This window comes from Camponotus floridanus, unplaced genomic scaffold (genome assembly GCF_003227725.1).
Source record: "Camponotus floridanus strain SB8 unplaced genomic scaffold, Cflo_v7.5 scaffold8, whole genome shotgun sequence".
NCBI classification, from domain to species: domain Eukaryota; kingdom Metazoa; phylum Arthropoda; class Insecta; order Hymenoptera; family Formicidae; genus Camponotus; species Camponotus floridanus.
Genome location: NW_020229849.1, coordinates 3185502 through 3207926, shown reverse-complemented (window position 1 = coordinate 3207926; position 22425 = coordinate 3185502). Strand labels below are relative to the sequence as shown.

The following is a 22425-nucleotide window of genomic DNA, read 5'->3' as shown; positions in this document are numbered from 1 at the left end:
TCATAGCGTACCTCAAACATGCTTGCGGAATATTTACAATCGCCAGGTAAAGAAAATAATTTATAATGTCCTTTCAAATGTTTTTCATGTAATTAAGATCTATTTTATTATTCTACGAATAAAAAATTCATACTTATGTCAGAGAAATTATATTTATAAAGGATAATTATTATTTATAGCTATCGTATCGAGCAAGCAATGACAACTAATAGTAATTTGAAAAATAAGAATGTAATTTATAGTAGAATAATTTGTGCAGTGGATGTTCATTGCAAAGCTATAGAGTTAGTATATCCAGTCTACCCGATAATACAATATTTTCAATAGTTTATATAACGATATTTTCTTATTCTTCAAGGTTTTCTAAATCTGTAATATCTACATTTGAGGGTTCATTTTTTATTTTAATTGGATTTGGTGTGATTTCCTTGAGTCTCAACCTTTTTGAAGTAAGTTTTTAAACATATCTTGTGATAATATATATTATACTACAAATTAATGAATAAAATAATAAAACTTTTAAACATATATTATTTACTTTTAAACATATGTAAAATATTTGACAATCTAAATTATAAATCGGTAATTTAAAATATGAAATTATATAAAAAAGAGGGAAATTAAAAAAACTTTCTCCATTAATGTACGTTTCATATTTTTTATCTGCAATTGTTTTGCAATCTAATTCTCATAGAAACTGATCAGATTTAATATATGAAAAACATTAATCATAATCATATTATTTTAGATGTATCAAGTTCTGTCACTTGGAAGTGGCAAAGAAGAATTTTTATGGCACTTTGTATTGATAATCGTAATTCTTTTATATATGTTCTTAGCTAATTACGCCGGACAAGAAATTATAGATCATAATAATCATATATATTATACCGCGTAAGACATAATTTTATATAATATTTACAATTTTTTGCAATCATCTCTCGTATAAAATAAAATATATGAATTTTGCAAAATTCAAAAAACCTATACATCTAAAGAACTGCTGATATACTACTTAAATTATCAATTTACGTTGGCTATAGCTATTTGTTCGTAGATATAACGTTCGCTGGTATGTAGCACCATTACACATACAGAAGCTGATATTATTTCTATTACAAAGAGGCAGCAAAGTTGTCAATTTGAATGTGGGCGGCCTGTTCATAGCATCTTTAAACTGCTTTGCTTCCGTAAAAATCATTTATAGAAATATATAATAATAGTATAACATAACTATAAGAAAATTAAAAAAAAGATGTATTTCATTACAGTTAGCAAGTGCATCGATATCTTATTTCACTTTTATATATTCCACGCAATAATAAATAAGAGATATATATTTAGTAGTATATAATAGTAAGAAATAGGTAAGTATGTATCAAATATCAAATACCAATGTTTTGCACTTTCAATGATAAAAATTAAATTATATTAAATAATGTTTAGTTATGTTAACTAATTAACTGAATGAAATTGTTGACAATATATATGCTTAATATCTCTTTTTTTTTAATTTTATCTATATGAGTAATGAGAAAAAGATTAATTGATATCTATATGCATATTGCGGAAAACAACAATACTTTATATTCTTCAATTTTTGCCGAATTTTTGCCATCCAATTTTAAAGAATAGTAGTAGCTATGTGTTAGCGTAATCTGAATATTCTTCAAATATTCATCTTACATGTATCTATAAATGAATAAAATAATAATATGATGTTGAAATATAAATAGTATTACATTTTATAATATTATTTTGAATTCTGTATATATATATATATATATATATATATATATATATACATATATACATATATGTGTGTGTGTGTCAGAAAACAAAATATATAATAAAACCAAGGGAATTGCAAATCTCATTATAAATAAAAAAAATACATTTCAAATTAAATATTATAAAAAACATTATTATAAATTATATGCATTTAATACATATATATACAATTTATCCATACAGATACACATATTTTCCTCTCTCATAAAATATTAATATAAGTAAATCTAACTACGAGCTAATTTGATATTGTTTTAGAATTTCGGCGTGTTGTATATATGAGAAACAGATGTAGCGAAATGTCGACAATTAATGATATAGTATGATTTTAAAAATATATAAATCCACGGACAACAGCGAAAATATATTATTGGACAAGGAATGTTAATAATAAGCATACAGCGCGTTGCTCCACAAATACTAGAGGACACAACAGGTAAATGTAATACATTCAACATAACAAAATATAATATGACAAAACCCATTTTTAATATCAACTACAAATCATTATTATGTGCCAAAAATTAGCGTCAAATTAGGAAAAATATCTAGTAATTTACAATATATACTTAACAAGCAATATTTGCATGGCTGGTATACTACCGCATAAAGTCGATCAACACTGTCTTCAAAGAAGAACCGTATCCGACGAGTGCAGGAACTAGAATGAGGCACGTAAAAATTCGATGCGCAGACAGAGACAACTGCGCTTGCGCAAACTTGAACCAACAATTCATATTTCGAATACTATTGCGAGAAATATCCGCGAGAAATATTTCTTTATCGTTAAATCGCTAATTAAATAATTGCCTATATATTCCGGAGCAATAATACAAAAGTGCGAGTATCTACCCCAATTTTACGTACCGTATCTTACCGTTTGTAATCTCACGTAGTATTTTGTACTATATATTATCATGAACTTATATTAAAGTTTCATTATAATCTATAATAAAAGAGAAACAAATTATGAAATATTCAAGAAAAAACTTGAAAATACGGGAATAGTGGAAATGTTGTCAACTTTTCAGTCGTCTCTCGATTTTCATCGAAAAATGATATGCATCGTGAGCCAGCATTTTAGACTCAATCGTATTCTTCTACTCGCTATAGGTTTATGGCCTTATCAACAGTCATTACTTGTTCGGTTTCAGCAATTTTTGTTTCTTAGTATTCTGGGAAGTTTTATTATATTTCAGGTATGTTAATATTTTCAGTTATATATTATGTGTCTAATAGGTTGTTATATATTAAAATTAATTATTTATAATATACAATTAAATATTATAATAATAATACGTTTAATTATTAGCAACACAAAATGTTATATAAATGCTGTAATTTAATATGATTAGAATCATTTTGTTATGTTACCATAAATCGACAAATAACTGAATGCTGTAATCAATAAAAAAATAATTGATTAATACCATTTTTAATCAATTTACTAATTGCAGTTGACAATATTTCTCACTTCAAATTGTACATTTAATTATGTTATAAAAATTTTATCTACCGTATTATTCTCTACAATATTTATAATTAAATACAATTCATTTTGGATTAATTCTCAAACTGTAAGTTACTATAATTATATGCATATGTATATAGAAATTAAATTAAATTAATCTCTTTTATATATAACTTTCTCAAATTTTAAAACAAAATATTTGTAAATAAAGTATTATTAATACGATAGGTAAAAAATTTATTGGAGCAACTACAAAATATTTGTAATGAACTAAAAGATGAGAATGAAATTATTATTATGAGAAAATATGGAGCCAACGCAAAATATTATACAATTAAAATGATAGGTAAAAAAACAATTTACATAAAAAAAATAAAATTAATGGTCACAGAGAATCAAATGATTTAAAAAAAAAGAAAGAAAAATTTCACTATTTTTACGCGAATATATTCTTGTTATATTTTATCAAAATACAAATAGCATAAAACAAGTAATAAAATTTGTTTAGATTGTATAATTTATTTTGTAAAAGTGAGATTTATATAAATAATTATTAGAAAAGTACATATATCTATATTCTTAAAGGATATTTTAAATTGTGAAATAATCTAAAGTCTGATAAAATAGAAATGAATAGAATGGATAGAATAGAATGAAAGATTTGTACAATTCTATAAAAACATTCAAAAAAGTTCAAAATGAATCAATAAATATAATATATATCACAGAATTATAAATAAGAAAAAAAAATATTCAAGACAAAATTTCGAATCAATTATAAATTGCGAGCAGAAAATTTCTAAAGTAGCGACTTATTTGTCTTTTTACATATATTTAGTGATTTCAATGTGCAGTATATTTACTGTTTCTTTTGTGTCAATGTGGTCCCATATTCTCGATATTGTTTTACCTATGAATGAATCTCGATCACATTCTACGGTACAGGAACTGACTGAATACTTTATCGATCAAGAAAAGTATTTCTATTTAACTTTCCTGCATATGAATGCAACTCTTTGTATAGGAACAACAACAATTATAGGAACGGGAACAATGCTCATAGCGTACCTCAAACATGCTTGCGGAATATTTAAAATCGCCAGGTAAAGAAAATAATTTATAATGTCCTTTCAAATGTTTTTCATGTAATTAAGATCTATTTTATTATTCTACGAATAAAAAATTCACACTTATATGAGAGAAATTATATTTATAAAGGATAATTATTATTTATAGCTACCGTATCGAACAAGCAATGACAATTAATAGTTTCCATAGTAATTTGAAGAATAAGAATGTAATTTATAATAGAATAATTTGTGCAGTGGATGTTCATTGCAAAGCTATAGAGTTGGTATATCTACCGATAATACACAATATTTTCAATAATTTATATAACGATAATTTCTTATTCTTCAGGTTTTCTAAATCTTTATATAACGATATTTTCTAATTCTTCAAGGTTTTCTAAATCTTTAATATCTAGCTTTGAGGGTTCATTCTTTATTTTAATTGGATTTTTTGTGATATCTTTGAGTCTCAACCTTTTCGAAGTAAGTTGTTAAACATATCTTGTGATAACATATATTACATTACACATTTATTAATGACTAAAATAATAAAACTATTAAAAATATATAAAATATTTGAGAATCTACATTTTAAATTGCTAATTCAAAATCTTAAATTATATGAAAAAAGGTAATTAAAAAGAAAATAAAAAATTTCTCCATTTATGTATGTTTCATATCTTTTATCTCTAATTTTCTTGCAATCTAATTCTTGTAGGAAATAATCAATTTTAATATGAAAAACATTGATCATGATCATATTGTTTTAGATGTATCAAGTTTTATTATTTGGAAGTGACAAAGAAGAATTTTTATTACACTTTGTAATGGTAATCGTAATTCTTTTATATATGTTCCTAGCTAATTACGCCGGACAAGAAATTATAGATCACAATAATCATATATATTATACCGCGTAAGACATAATTTTATATAGTATTTAAAATTTTTTGCAAACATCTGTCATATAAAATAAAAAATATAAATTTACAAAATTCAAAAAACTTATACATCTAAGAAATTACTGATATACTACTTAAATTATCGATTTACGTTAGCTATAGCAATTTGTTCGTAGATATAATGCTCGCTGGTATGTAGCACCGTTACACATACAGAAGCTGATATTATTTCTATTACAAAGAAGCAACAAAATTGTCAGTTTGAATGTAGGGGGACTGTTCGCAGCATCTTTAAGCTGCTTTGCTTCCGTAAAAATTATTTATAAAAATATGTAATAATATAATATAATATTATAAACAAATTAAAAAGAAGATGTATTTTATTACAGTTAGCAAGTGCATCGATATCTTACTTCACTTTTATATATTCTACGTATTAATAAATAAAAAGAGGTATACATTTAATAGTATAAAATAGTTAAAATAGGTAAGTAGGTAAGTATGTGTCAAATATCAAATGCAAATGTTTTCCCCCTTTAATTATCAAAATTACATTGTATTAAGTAATATTAAGTTATGTTAACTAATTAACTAAATAAAATTGTTGACAACATATACATATTTTTTTGCATTTTTCTTTAATTAAAATGTTATCTACTTAATATGAGTAATAAGAAAAAGATTAAATGATACTTATAAACGACATGTATGTTGTAATGCAAGTCGAAATCTTTGAGGTGCTCTATGTATACGTTAATATTAAGTAAAAATTTAAAACATTAAGTATATTTTATTGATATTTTCATGACTAGATAGATATATCCAACGTATTTGATGAATCGATTTTTTACTCTTCTCAAAAGAATAAATTTCTGGTATTTAAAGTGTAATAAACATGTATTTGTACATTCCATCTGATAAGAACCAGAAAGGAAAAAGAAGGTGAATAATAAAATCAATAATAAAAAGAATAGATCTAACATACATATAATATATTGTCGAAATGTTGAATTAAAAATATTCATGCGATATTTTTGTATTATAAAGATGTGACTTTGTTTGAACATGCACAGTAATTATAATATATAGTGCTTTTATTTTTTTCCAATTTTTCAATTTAACATTGTCTTGATATTATTCTGCTCATGATTCCCAATCATGTCTCACAATAAAAATCGTTATTGAATATTATGTCAATAAAAGAATATTTTTATATAATCATGCTACACATAAATGAAATCATTTTTATAGAAGAAACTGCAATATAGTAAAATATTTTTACACAATCATTTTTCATAATCATATGAATGTAAACATATATATATAGGAGAAACCGCATTTGTAATAACACGAACGATGCTCACTGCATATCTCACACACGCTAGCGAAATATTTAAAGTCGCCAGATAAGAAAATATAAAAATATAAATAATGAAAACCAAATGTATATTTGGTAAAATTCAAACAAAAATTCATTTGTCGTTTCAAAAAAAATAAAAAATATTAGCAATTATAGTATAGAAAATGAATTATAGAATTATAGAAAATGTATTATTTAAATGGCTATCTTATTCAGCGATCAATGTTTTTCAAAATAATCAGGAAAAAAAATTATAAGAAAATAATTTATATTCTAGATAACCTTCGAAAAATTATAAAATTGATATTATTATTGAAATTCTTTTCCAAAAATTAGTAATCAATTGAAAATATAACAATAGTTGCCAATCTTTAATTGAAAATAGTCAGAGTAGAGATTAAAATTAATTTCGCTTGAACACATGTGTGCTTAATGACATTTTTAATTAGAAATAATTATAATTGAGAAATTATACAATATGTGAAAAAAATTTTGAGACTGTTGCGGATAATAACGATACTTTATATTCTTCAAGATTTGCCGAGTATTTATCATCCAATTTGAAGGAAATTTTTTTGCTTTAATAATGGCTTTAATAGTGGCTGTGTGTATTATCAGAATCTGAATAGACTTGAATACACATGAAAATCTTTTTTAAGTGTACCTCTTACATGCATCTATAGATAAATAAAATAATAATATGATATTGAAATATAAATAATGTAATATTTTGAATTCTGTATATATATATATATATATATATATATATATATATATATATCTGTGTGTACGAAAATAAAAAGATATACATAATAAAATCATGAGAATTGCGAATATAATTATAAATTAAAAAAATACATTTCAAATTAAATCTTATAAGAATCATTATTATAAATTACATACATTTAATACACATATATACAATTTATCCATACAGATACACATATTTTTGTCTCTTATAAAATATTAATATAAATCAATCTAATTTCGAGCTAATTTGATATTGTTTCAGATATAGTATATATAAGAAACAGATGTAGCGAAATGTCGACAATTAATGATATAGTATGATTTCAAAAATATATAAATCAACACAGAACAGCGAAAATATATTATTGGACTAAGAATGTCAATAATAAGTATATAGCACGTTGCTCCACAAATACTATAGAGGACACAACAGGTAAATGTAATACATTTAACATAACAAAATATAATATGACAAACACATTTTTAATATCAACTATAAATCATTATTATGTGCCAAAAATTAGCGTGAAATTACAAGAAATATCTAGTAATTTACAATATATACTTAACAAGCAATATTTGCATGGCTGGTATACTATCGCATAAAGTCGATCAATCAACACTGTCTTCAAAGAAGAACCGTATCCGACGAGTGCAGGAACTAGAATGAGGCACGTAAAAATTCGATGCGCAGACAGAGACAATTGCGCTTGCGCGAACCAACAATTCATATTTCGAATACTATTGCGAGAAATATCCGTAAAATATTTCTTCATCGTCAAATCAATAATTAAATAATTGCCTATCTATTCCGGAGCAATAATACAAAATTGCGAGTATCTACACCAATTTTACGTATCGTATCTTACCGTTTGTAATCTCACGTAGTATTTTCTACTATATCATCGTGAACTTATATTAATGTTTCGTTATAATCTATAATAAAAGAGAAACAAATTATGAAATATTCAAGAAAAAACTTGAAAATACGGCGATAGTGGAAACCTTGCCAATTTTTCATAGTCAGTCGTCTCTTGATTTTCATCGAAAAATGATATGCATCGTGAGCCAGCATTTTAAACTCAATCGTATTCTTCTACTCGCTATTGGTTTGTGGCCTTATCAACAGTCATTACTCGTTCGGTTTCAGCAATTTTTGTTTCTTAGTATTCTGGGAAGTTTTATTGTATTTCAGGTATGCTAATATTTTCAGTTATGCATTATGTGTCTAATAGGTTGTTATATATTTAAATTTAATTATTTATAATATGTAATTAAATATCATAATAATATGTTTAATTATTAGCAATAAAAAATGTTATATAAATGCTGTTATTTAATATGATTAGAATCATTTTGTTTGCTATCATAAATCGGAAAATAACGGAATGCTATAATCATTAAAGAAATAATTGATTAATACAATTTCGAATTTACTGATTGCAGTTCAGAATATTTCTCACTTCAGAATGTACATTTGAATATATTATAAAAATTTTATCTATCACATTATTCTCTACGATATTTATAATTAAATATAATTCATTTTGGATTAACTCTCAATCTGTAAGTTACCATAAATATAAGTGTATTTAGAATTAAATTAATTTTTTTTTATACAACTTTCTTAAATTTTAAGACGAAATATTTATAAATAAAGTATTATTAACGCATTAGGTGAAAAATTTATTGGAGCAACTACAAAATATTTGTAATGAACTAAGAGATGAAAATGAAATTATTATTATGAAAAAATATGGAACCAACGCAAAATATTATACAATTAAAATGATAGGTAAAAAGACAATTGAGATATGGGGACAAAAATAAAATTAATGGTCACAGAAAATCAAATGATTAAAAAAAAAAGAGAAATTTCACTATTTTTTGTCTTATGATGTTTTATCAATATATGTACAAATAGCATAAAACAAGTAATTTTGTTTAGATTTCATAATTTATTTTCTAGAAATGAGATTTATTTAAATAATTATTAGATATGTACATATCTGTAGTAAAGGATATTTTAAATTGTGAAATAATCTTAAAATCTAATAAAATAGTAAAATATTTGTGCAATTTTCTACAAAAATATTCAGAAAAGTATTTAAAACGAATCAATATTTATAAAATATATCACAGAAATAAATAAACTATAAATATGGAAAAAAATATTCGAGACAATATTTAAAATCAATTATGATTTGCGAGCCAAAAATTCCTGGAGTTGCGATTTATTTGTCTTTTTATATATAGTGATTTCAGTGTGCAGTATATTAACTGTTTTTTTTATATCACTGTGGTCCCATATTCTCGATATTGTTTTACCTATGAATGAATCTCGACATTCTAAGATACAGATACTAACTGAATACTTTATCGATCAGGAAAAGTATTTCTATTTAACTATCTTGCATATAAATGCAGCTTTATGTATAGGAGCAACAACAATTATAGGAACGGGAACAATGCTCATAGCGTACCACAAACATGCTTGCGGAATATTTAAAATCGCCAGGTAAAAAAATAATGTCCTACCAAATGTTTTTCATATAATTAAGATTTTGTTTCATTATTCTACGAACAAAAAATGTACACTTATAGAAATTATAGGATAAATATTATTATAGGATAAATATTATAGGATAAATATTATTTATAGCTACCGTATCGAACAAGCAATGACAATTAATAGTTTCCATAGTAATTTGAAGAATAAGAATGTAATTTATAATAGAATAATTTGTGCAGTGGATGTTCATTGCAAAGCTATAGAGTTGGTATATCTACCGATAATACACAATATTTTCAATAGTTCATATAACGATATTTTCTTATTCTTCAGGTTTTCTAAATCTTTATATAACGATATTTTCTAATTCTTTAAGGTTTTCTAAATCTTTAATATCTAGCTTTGAGGGTTCATTCTTTATTTTAATTGGATTTTTGGTGATTTCTTTGAGTCTCAACCTTTTTGAAGTAAGTTGTTAAACATATCTTGTGATAACATATATTACATTACACATTTATTAATGACTAAAATAATAAAACTATTAAAAATATATAAAATATTTGAGAATCTACATTATAAATTGCTAATTTATAATCTTAAATAATATGAAAAAAGGTGAATAAAAGAAAATAAAAAATTTCTCCATTTATGTATATTTCATATCTTTTATCTCTAATTTTCTTGCAATCTAATTCTTGTAGGAAATGAACAATTTTAATATGAAAAACATTGATCATGATCATTGTTATAGATGTATCAAGTTTTATTATTTGGAAGTGACAAAGAAGAATTTTTATTACACTTTGTAATGGCAATCGTAATTCTTTTATATATGTTCTTAGCTAATTACGCCGGACAAGAAATTATAGATCACAATAATCATATATATTATACCGCGTAAGACATAATTTTATATAGTATTTAAAATTTTCTGCAAACATCTGTCATATAAAATAAAAAATATAAATTTACAAAATTCAAGAAACTTATACATCTAAGGAATTACTGAAATACTACTTAAATTATCGATTTAGCTATAGCAATTTGTTCGTAGATATAACGCTCGCTGGTATGTAGCACCGTTACACACACAGAAGCTGATATTATTTCTATTACAAAGAAGCAACAAAATTGTCAGTTTGAATGTAGGGGGACTGTTCGCAGCATCTTTAAGCTGCTTTGCTTCCGTAAAAATTATTTATAAAAATATGTGATAGTATAATATAATATTATAAACAAATTAAAAAGAAGATGTATTTTATTACAGTTAGCAAGTGCATCGATATCTTATTTCACTTTTATATATTCTACGTATTAATAAATATAAAGAGGTATACATTTAATAGTATAAAATAGTAAAAATAGGTAAGTATGTGTCAAATATCAAATACAAATGTTTTCCCTCTTTAATTATCAAAATTAAATTGTATTAAGTAATATTAAGTTATGTTAACTAATTAACTAAATAAAATTGTTGACAACACATACATATTTTTTTGCATTTTTCTTTAATTAAAATGTTATCTACTTAATATGAGTAATAAAAAAAAGATTAGTTGATACTTATAAACGACATGTATGTTTTAATGCAAGTCGAAATCTTTGAGATGCTTATTGTATACGTTAATATTAAGTAAAAGTTTAAAACATTAAGCATATTTTATTGATATTTTCATGACTAGATAGATATATCCAACGTATTTGATGAATCGATTTTTTACTCTTCTCAAAAGAATAAATTTCTAGTATTTAAAGTGTAATAAACATGTATTTGTACATCCCATCTGATATGAAGCAGAAAGGAAAAAGAAGTTAAATAATAAAATAAATAATAAAAAGAATAGATCTAACACACATTTAATATATTGCCAAGATGTCGAATTAAAAATGTTCATGCAATATTTTTGTATTATAAGGATGTGACTGCTTTGTTTGAACATGCACAGTAATTATAATATATAGTGCTTTTATTTTTTTCCAATTTTTCAATTTAACATTGTCTTGATATTATTCTGCTCATGATTCCCAATCATGTCTCACAATAAAAATCGTTATTGAATATTATGTCAATAAAAGAAAATATTTTTATATAATCATGCTACACATAAATGAAATCATTTTTATAGAAGGAACTGCAATATAGTAAAATATTTTTACACAATCATTTTGCATAATCATATGAATGTAACCATATATATATAGGAAGAACTATATTGGTAATAACACGAACGATGCTCACTGCATATCTCACACACGCTTGCAAAATATTTAAAATCGCCAGATAAGAAAATGTAAAAATAAAAATAATGAAAGCCAAATATATATTTGGTAAACAAGAAATCATTTGTCGTTTTGAAAAAAATAAAAAATATAAGCAATTATAGTAGAAAATGTATTATTTAAATAGCTATCTTATTCAGCGATCAATGTTTTTCAAAATAGCCAGGAAAAAAAAATTATAAGAAAATAATTTATATTCTAGATAAGCTTCGAAAAGTTATAAAAGTGAGATATTATTAATGAAATTCTTTTCCAAACATTAGTAATCTAATTGAAAATATAACATTAGTTGCCAATCTTTAATTGAAAATAGTCAGAGTAGAGATTAAAATTAATTTCGCTTGAACACATGTGTGCTTAATGACATTTTTAATTAAAAATAATTATAATTGAGAAATTATACAATATGTGAAAAAGATTTTGAGACTGTTGCGGATAATAACGATATTTTATATTCTTCAAGGTTTGCCGAGTATTTATCATCCAATTTTAAGAAAATCTTTTTGCTTTATTAGTGGCTTTAATAGTGGCTCAGTGTGTTATCAGAATCTGAATAGACTTGAATACACATAAAAATCTTTTTTAAGTGTACCTCTTACATCTATAGATAAATAAAATAATAATATGATATTGAAATATATATAATGTAATATTTTGAATTCTGTATATATATATATATATATATATATATATATATATATATATATATATCTGCGTGTGCGAAAATAAAAAGATATACATAATAAAATCAAAAGAATTGCGAATCTAATTATAAATTAAAAAGATACATTTCGAATTAAATCTTATAAGAATCATTATTATAAATTACATACATTTAATACATATATATACAATTTATCCATACAGATACATATTTTTGTCTCTTATAAATTATTATAAATCAATTTGTATATATATCAATCAATATAAATCAATTTGTTTCTTATAAATTATCATAAATCAATCTAATTTCGAGCTAATTTGATATTGTTTTAGATATAGTATATATGAGAAACAGATGTAGCGAAATGTCGACAATTAATGATATAGTATGATTTCAAAAATATATAAATCCACGGACAACAGCGAAAATATATTATTGGACAAGGAATATTAATAATAAGCATACAGCGCGTTGCTCCACAAATACTACAGAGGACACAACAGGTAAATGTAATACATTTAACATAACAAAATATAATATGACAAACACATTTTTAATATCAACTATAAATTTCATTATTATGTGCCAAAAATTAGCGTGAAATTACAAAAAATATCTAGTAATTTACAATATGTACTTAACAAACAATATTTGCATGGCTGGTATACTACCGCATAAAGTCGATCAATCAACACTGTCTTCAAAGAAGAACCGTATCTGACGAGTGCAGGAACTAGAATGAGGCACGTAAAAATTCGATGCGCAGACAGAGACAATTGCGCTTGCGCGAACCAACCATTCATATTTCGAATACTATTGCGAGAAATATCCGTCAAATATTTCTTCACCGTCGAATCGATAATTAAATAATTACCTATCTATTCCGGAGCAATAATACAAAATTGCGAGTATCTACCCCAATTTTACGTATCGTATATTACCGTTTGTAATCTCACATAGTATTTTGTACTATATATTATCGTGAACTTATATTAAAGTTTCGTTATAATCTATAATAAAAGAGAAACAAATTATGAAATATTCAAGAAAAAACTTGAAAATACGGGGATAGTGGAAACCTTGCTAATTTTTCATAGTCAGTCGTCTCTTGATTTTCGTCGAAAAATGATATGCATCGTGAGCCAGCATTTTAAACTCAATCGTTTTCTTCTACTTGCTATTGGTTTATGGCCTTATCAACAGTCATTACTCGTTCGGTTTCAGCAATTCTTGTTTCTTAGTATTTTGGGAAGTTTTATTGTATTTCAGGTATGCTAATATTTTCAGTTATGTATTATGTGTCTGATAGGTTTTTATATATTTAAATTTAATTATTTATAATATGTAATTAAATATCATAATAATACGTTTAATTATTAGCAATAAAAAATATTATATAAATGCTGTTATTTAATATGATTAGAATTATTTCATTTTATTTGCTATCATAAATCGGAAAATAACGGAATGCTGTAATCATTAAAGAAATAATTCGTTAATACAATTTCGAATTTATTGATTGCAGTTGACAATATTTCTCACTTCAAAATGTACATTTGATTATATTATAAAAATTTTATCTATCACATTATTCTCTACGATATTTATAATTAAATATAATTCATTTTGGATTAACTCTCAATCTGTAAGTTACCATAATTATAAGTTTATTTAGAATTAAATTAATTTTTTTTATACAACTTTCTTAAATTTTAAGACGAAATGTTTATAAATAAAGTATTATTAACGCATTAGGTGAAAAATTTATTGGAGCAACTACAAAATATTTGTAATGAACTAAAAGATGACAATGAAATTATTATTATGAGAAAATATGGAACCAACGCAAAATATTATACAATTAAAATGATAGGTAAAAAAACAATTGAGGCATGGGGAAAAAATAAAATAAATGGTCACAGAAAATCAAATGATTAAAAAAAAGAGAAATTTCACTATTTTTTGCCATATCCTTGTGTTATTTTATGAAAATACAAATAGCATAAAACGAGTAATTTTGTTTAGATTTCTTAATTTATTTTCTAAAAATGAGATTTATTTAAATAATTATTAGATAAGTACATATCCGCAGTAAAGGATATTTTAAATTGTGAAATAATCTTAAAATCTAATAAAATAGTAAAACATTTGTGCAATTTTCTATAAAAATATTCAGAAAAGTTTTTAAAACGAATCAATATCTCGAAAATATATCACAGAACTATAAATATGAAAAAAAAATATTCGAGACCATACTTAAAATCAATTATGATTTGCGAGCCAAACATTCCTAGAGTTGCGATTTATTTGTTTTTTTACATATAGTGATTTCAATGTGCAGTATATTAACGGTTTCTTTTATGTCAATGTGGTCCCATATTCTCGATATTGTTTTACCTATGAATGAATCTCGACATTCTAAGATACAGATACTGACTGAATACTTTATCGATCAGGAAAAGTATTTCTATTTAACTATCCTGCATATAAATGCAGCTTTTTGTATAGGAGCAACAACAATTATAGGAACGGGAACAATGCTTATAGCGTATCTCAAACATGCTTGCGGAATATTTACAATCGCCAGGTAAAGAAAAAAATGTATAATGTTCTTTGAAATGTTTTTCATATAATTAAGATCTTGTTTTATTATTCTATGAATGAAACAATTATACAGGAATATAATTGTTTTATTACATTTATACATATTCTATGAATAAAACAATTACATAGGAGAAATTATATAGGACAAATATTATTTATAGCTACCGTATCGAACAAGCAATGACAATTAATAGTTTACATAGTAATTTGAAGAATAAGAATGTAATTTATAATAGAATAATTTGTGCAGTGGATGTTCATTGCAAAGCTATAGAGTTGGTATATCTACCTGATAATACACAATATTTTCAATAGTTTATATAACGATATTTTCTTATTCTTCAAGGTTTTCTAAATCTTTAATATCTAGCTTTGAAGGTTCATTCTTTATTTTAATTGGATTTTTTGTGATTTCCTTGAGTCTCAACCTTTTTGAAGTAAGTTATTAAACATATCTTGTGATAACATATATTACATTACAAATTCGTTAATGAATAAAATAATAAAACTATTAAAATATACAAAATATTTGAGAATCTACATTATAAATCGCTAATTCAAAATCTTAAATTATATGGAAAAGAGCTTAATAAAAAAAATAAAAAATTTCTCCGCTTATGTATGTTTCATATCTTTTATCTCTAATTTTCTTGCAATCTAATTCTTGTAAAATATGATCAATTTTAATATGAAAAACATTGATCATGATCATATTGTTTTAGATATATCAAGTTCTATCATTTGGAAGTGACAAAGAAGAATTTTTATTGCACTTTATAATTGTAATTGTAATTCTTTTATATATGTTCCTAGCTAACTACGCCGGACAAGAAATTATAGATCACAATAATCATATATATTATGCCGCGTAAGATATAATTTTAAACAATATTTAAAATTTTTTTTTGCAACCATCTCTCATATAAAATAAGGCATATAAATTTATAAAATTCAAAAAGCCTATATATCTAAGGAACTATACTACTGATATACTATTTAAATTATCGATTTACGTTAGCTACAGATATTTGTTCGTAGATATAACGCTCGCTGGTATGTAGCACCGTTACACGTACAGAAGCTGATATTATTTCTATTGCAAAGAGGCAACAAAATTGTCAGTTTGAATGTAGGAGGACTGTTTGCAGCATCTTTAAGCTGCTTTGCTTCCGTAAAAATTATTTATAAAAATATGTAATAATATAATATAATATTATAAGCAAATTAAAAGGAAAATGTATTTCATTACAGTTAGCAAGTGCATCGATATCTTATTTCACTTTTATATATTCTACGCATTAATAAATAAAGAGATATACATTTAATAGTATATAATTAATAGTATATAATAGTAAAGAATAGGTAAGTATGTATCAAATATGAAATGTAAATGTTTTCCTCTTTTAATTATTAAAATTAAACTATATTAAGTAATATTAAGTTATGTTAAATAATTAACTAAATAAAATTGTTGAAAACATATATATAATTTCTTTATCATTTTTTAAATTAAAATGTTATCTACTTAACGTGAGAAATGAGAAGAAGATTAGTTGATACTTATAAATGACATGTATGTTTTAATACAAATCCGAAATCTTACAGGTGTTCTATATACAATATATTTTAATATTAAATAAAAATTTAAAACATTGTGCACATTTTACACTGACTTTCGTGACAAGGTAGATATACCCAACGTATTTGATGGACCGATTTTTTCTCAAAAGAATAGAAATCTTTAGTATTTAAAGTGTAATAAACATGTATTTGTACATCTTATTTGATAAGAAGCAGAAAGGAAAAATGAAAAGAAGTTAAAGTAATTGAAAATAATGAATCTAACATTTTGATCTAAAATATTGTCGAGATGTTAAATTAAAAATATTCATGCAATATTTTTGTATTATAAGGATATGACCGCTTTCTTTGAACATGCATCGTAATTATAATATATACTTTCATTTTTTTACAATTTTTCAATTTAACGTTGTCTCGATATTATTTAGCACATAACTCCCAACCATGTCTCGCAATAAAATTTGTTACTGAATATTATGTCAATCAAAAAAAAATATTTTTACATAATCATTTTGCATAATCATATGAATGCAGCCATTTATATATTATAGGAAGAACTGCATTTGTAATAAAACGAATAATGCACATATCGAACACGCTTGCGAAATGTTTAAAATCGCCAGATAAAAATATATAGAAATATAAATAATGAAAGGCAAATGTATATTTGATAAACAAAAACTCATTTATCGTTTCAGAAAAAATAAAAAATATAAACAATTATAGCAAAAATATTATTTATATAATTATCTTCTTCAGCAAATCAATTTTTTTTAAATAGCCAGAAAAGAAATAATTATTTAATAGAAAAGAAATTATAATTTATAAGAAAATAATTTATATTCTAGATAACCTTCGAAAAATTATAAAATTTGTATTTTTATTGAAGTTCATTTTCAAAAATTCGCAATCAATAGAAAATACAATATTAGTTGTCAATTTTTAAATGAAAAGAAATAGAGTATTGAACCAGAGAGATTGAAATTAAGTCGCTTTAGCTCACGTGGAAACACAAGAAGTAAACATTTAACATAATAAAATGTAATATGACAAACGCACTTTAATATCTAATATACATCATTATTATGTGCCAAAAATTAACATGAAATTACAAAAAATATCTAATAATTTACAATATATACTTAACAAGTAATATTTGCATGATTGGTATACTACCGCATAAAGTCGATCAATCAACACTGTCTTCAAAGAAGAACCGTATCCGACGAGTGCAGGAACTAGAATGAGGCACGTAAAAATTCGATGCGCAGACAGAGACAACTGCGCTTGCGCGAATCAACAATTCATATTTCGAATACAATTGCGAGAAATATCCGTCAAATATTTCTTCACCGTCAAATCGATAATTAAATAATTGCCTATCTATTCCGGAGCAATAATACAAAATTATGAGTATCTACATCAATTTTACGTATCTTACTGTTTGTAATCCCACATAGTATTTTGTACTATATATTATCGTGAACTTATATTAAAGTTTCGTTATAATCTCTAATATAAGAGAAACAAATTATGAAATATTCAAGGAAAAACTTGAAAATACGGAGATAGTGGAAATCTTGCCAATTTTTCATAATCAGTCGTCTCTTGATTTTCATCGAAAAATGATATGCATCGTGAGCCAGCATTTTAAACTCAATCGTATTCTTCTACTCGCTATTGGTTTGTGGCCTTATCAACAATCATTACTCGTTCGGTTTCAGCAATTTTTGTTTCTTAGTATTCTGGGAAGTTTTATTGTATTTCAGGTACGCTAATATTTTCAATTATGTATTATGTGTCTAATAGGTTGTTATATATTTAAATTTAATTATTTATAATATGTAATTAAACATCATAATAATACGTTTAATTATGAGCAATAAAAAATTTTATATAAATGCTGTTATTTAATATCATTAGAATCATTTTGTTTGCTATCATAAATCGGAAAATAACGGAATGCTGTAATCATTAAAGAAATAAATGATTAATACAATTTCGAATTTACTGATTACAGTTGACAATATTTCTCACATCAAAATGTACATTTGATTATGTTATAAAAATTTTATCTATCACATTATTCTTTACGATATTTATAATTAAATATAATTCATTTTGGATTAACTCTCAAACTGTAAGTTACTATAATTATAAGTGTATTTAGAATTAAATTAATTTTTTTCTATATAACTTCCTTAAATTTTAAGAAATGTTTATAAATAAAGTATTATTAACGCATTAGATGAAAAATTTAATGGAGCAACTACAAAATATTTTTAATGGACTAAAAGATGAAAATGAAATTATTATTATGAGAAAATATGGAACCAACGCAAAATATTATACAATGAAAATGATAGGTAAAAAGACAATTGAAACATGGGGAAAAAAATAAAATTAATGCTCACAGAAAATCAAATGATTAAAAAAAAAGAGAACTTTCACTATTTTTTGCCATATCCTTGTGTTATTTTATCAAAATACAAATAGAATAAAACAAGTAATTTTGTCTAGATTTCATAATTTATTTTCTAAAAATGAGATTTATTTAAATAATTATTAGATAAGTACATATTTGTATTAGTAAACGATATTTTAAGTTGTGAAATAATTTAAACTCTAATAAAATAGTGAAACATTTGTGCAATTTTTTACAAAATTATTCAGAAAAGTATTCAAATCGTATCGTAAACCATTACGTATAAAATATATCACAGAACTATAAATATGAAAAAAAAAATATTTGAGACAATATTTCGAACCAATTATGCATTGCGAGCAAAAAATTCTTAGAGCTGCAATTTATTTATCTTTTTACATATATTTAGTGGTTTCAATGTGCAGTATATTTACTGTTTCTTTTGTGTCACTGTGGTCCCACATTCTCGATATTGTTTTACCTATGAATGAATCTCGACATTCTAAGATACAGATACTGACTGAATACTTTATCGATCAGGAAAAGTATTTCTATTTAACTATCCTGCATATAAATGCAGCTTTTTGTATAGGAGCAACAACAATTATAGGAACAGGAACAATGCTTATAGCGTATCTCAAACATGCTTGCGGAATATTTACAATCGCCAGGTAAAGAAAAAAATTTATAATGTTCTTTGAAATGTTTTTCATATAGTTAAGATCTTGTTTTATTATTTTATGAATAAAACTATTATACTTATATAGGAGAAATTATATAGGACAAATATTATTTATAGCTACCGTATCGAACAAGCAATGACAATTAATAGTTTACATAGAAATTTGAAGAATAAGAATGTAATTTATAATAGAATAATTTGTGCAGTGGATGTTCATTGCAAAGCTATAGAGTTGGTATATCTACCTGATAATACACAATACAATAATAATACACAATTTTCATTAGTTTATGTAACGACATTTTCTTATTCTTAAAGGTTTTCTAAATCTTTAATATCTAGCTTTGAAGGTTCATTTTTTATTTTAATTGGATTTGGTGTGATTGCCTTGAGTGTCAACCTTTTTGAAGTAAGTTTTTAAACATATCTAGCTTGTGTTAACATATTACATTATAAATTCGTTAATGAATAAAATAATAAAACTATGAAAAATATATAAAATATTTGAGAATCTAAATTGTAAATTGCTAATTCAAAATCTGAAGTAATATGGAAATGAGGTAAATAAGAAAATAAAAACTTCTCCATTAATATATGTTTCACATCTTGTACATCCAGTTGTCTTGCAATTTAATTCTTATAGGAATTGATCAATTTTAATATATGACAAACATAATATATGAAAAACATTGATCATAATCATATTGTTTTAGATGTATCAAGTTCTATCATTTGGAAATGATAAAGAAGAATTTTTATTGCACTTTATGTTTGTAATCGTAATTCTTTTATATATGTTCTTAGCTAATTACGCTGGACAAGAAATTATAGATCACAATAATCATATATATTATACCGCGTAAGACAATTTTATATAATATTTACCATCTTTTTTTGCAACTATCTCTCATATAAAATAAGAAACATAAATTTATAATATTCAAAAAACCTATGCATTTAAAGGATTACTGATATACTTCTCAAATTATCGATTTACGTTGGCTATAGTTATTTATTTGTAGATATAGCGGTTGCTGGTATGTAGCACCGTTACACGTACAGAAGCTGATATTATTTTTATTACAAAGAGGCAGCAAAGTTGTTAGTTTAAATGTGGGAGGACTGTTCGCAGCATCTTTAAACTGCTTTGCTTCCGTAAAAATTATTTATCAAAATATGTAATAATATAACATAACGTTATGAGCAAATTAAAAGGAAAATGTATTTCATTACAGTTAGCAAGTGCATCGGTATCTTATTTCACTTTTATATATTCTACACATTAATAAAAAGAGATATACATAGTAATTGTATATAATTAATGATATATAATGGTAAAAAGTAAGTAAGTATGTATCCAATGACAAATGCCAGTATTTTGCTTTTATAATTATTAAAATTTTAAATTATGTAATATTATGTAGTGTTAAGTAATTAATTAAATAAAATTGTTGACAACATATATATAATCTCTTTTTCATTTTTTTTAATTGAAATGTTATCTACATAATATGAGTAATGAAATCGAAATGAGAAAAAGATTAGGTGATACTTATATGCACTTGAAATCAATTACATTAAAGAAATCTTAAGTAATTTTTTAAAATAAATGACATGTATGTTTTAATGCAAACATCGGAAATTTTTCAGGTGTTCGGTGCGTCTGTATATGTTAATATTAAGTAAAAATTTAAAACATTAAGTATATTTTCATGACTAGGTAGGTATATCCAATGTATTTAATGAACCGGTCTTTTTTCTTCTCAAAAGAGTAAATCTTTAGTATTTAAAGTGTAATAAACATGTATTTGGACATCATTTTTCATGAGAAGAAGAAAGGAAAAATGGAAAGAAGTTAAAGTAATTGAAAAGAATAGATCTAACAATTAAAATGTCGTTGAAATGGTGAATTAAAAAACTTCATGCAATATTTTTGTATTTATTATAAGAGTATGATCGCTTTCTTTGAACATGCATAGTAATTATAATATATACTTTCATTTTTTTACAATTTTTTAATTTAACGTTGTCTCGCTATTACTCAGCACATAACTCCCAACCATGTCTCGCAATTAAATTTGAATATTATGTCAATCAAAAAAAATATTTTATATAATCATGCTACACATGAATGAAATCATTTTTATAGAAGGAACTGCATTTATAGTAAAATATTTTTACATAATTATTTTGCATAATCGTATGAATGCAGCCATATATATATATATAAAGAAAGAACTGCATTTGTAATAACACGAATGATGCATATTTCAAACACGCTTGCGAAATGTTTAAAATCGCCAGATAAAAAAATATAGAAATATAAATAATGA

The 22425-nt window shown here is 24.1% G+C and overlaps 2 long non-coding RNA genes across 3 annotated transcripts; both read left to right on the top strand.

Moving 5' to 3' along the window:
• Nucleotides 1–10671: 10671 nt before the first annotated feature.
• On the top strand, nucleotides 10672–11173 carry LOC112639645. Its single transcript, XR_003123603.1, has 3 exons — nucleotides 10672–10753; nucleotides 10911–11043; nucleotides 11124–11173. It is a non-coding gene; the product is annotated as an uncharacterized LOC112639645 (long non-coding RNA).
• Nucleotides 11174–20443: 9270 nt separating this feature from the next.
• On the top strand, nucleotides 20444–21378 carry LOC109610535. Of its 2 annotated transcripts, XR_003123609.1 has the most exons (4): nucleotides 20444–20501; nucleotides 20897–20951; nucleotides 21115–21247; nucleotides 21328–21378. It is a non-coding gene; the product is annotated as an uncharacterized LOC109610535 (long non-coding RNA). The 2 variants fall into 2 exon arrangements; XR_002192898.2 differs by lacking the exon at nucleotides 20444–20501 and having other exon boundaries at nucleotides 20870–20951.
• Nucleotides 21379–22425: the final 1047 nt, after the last annotated feature.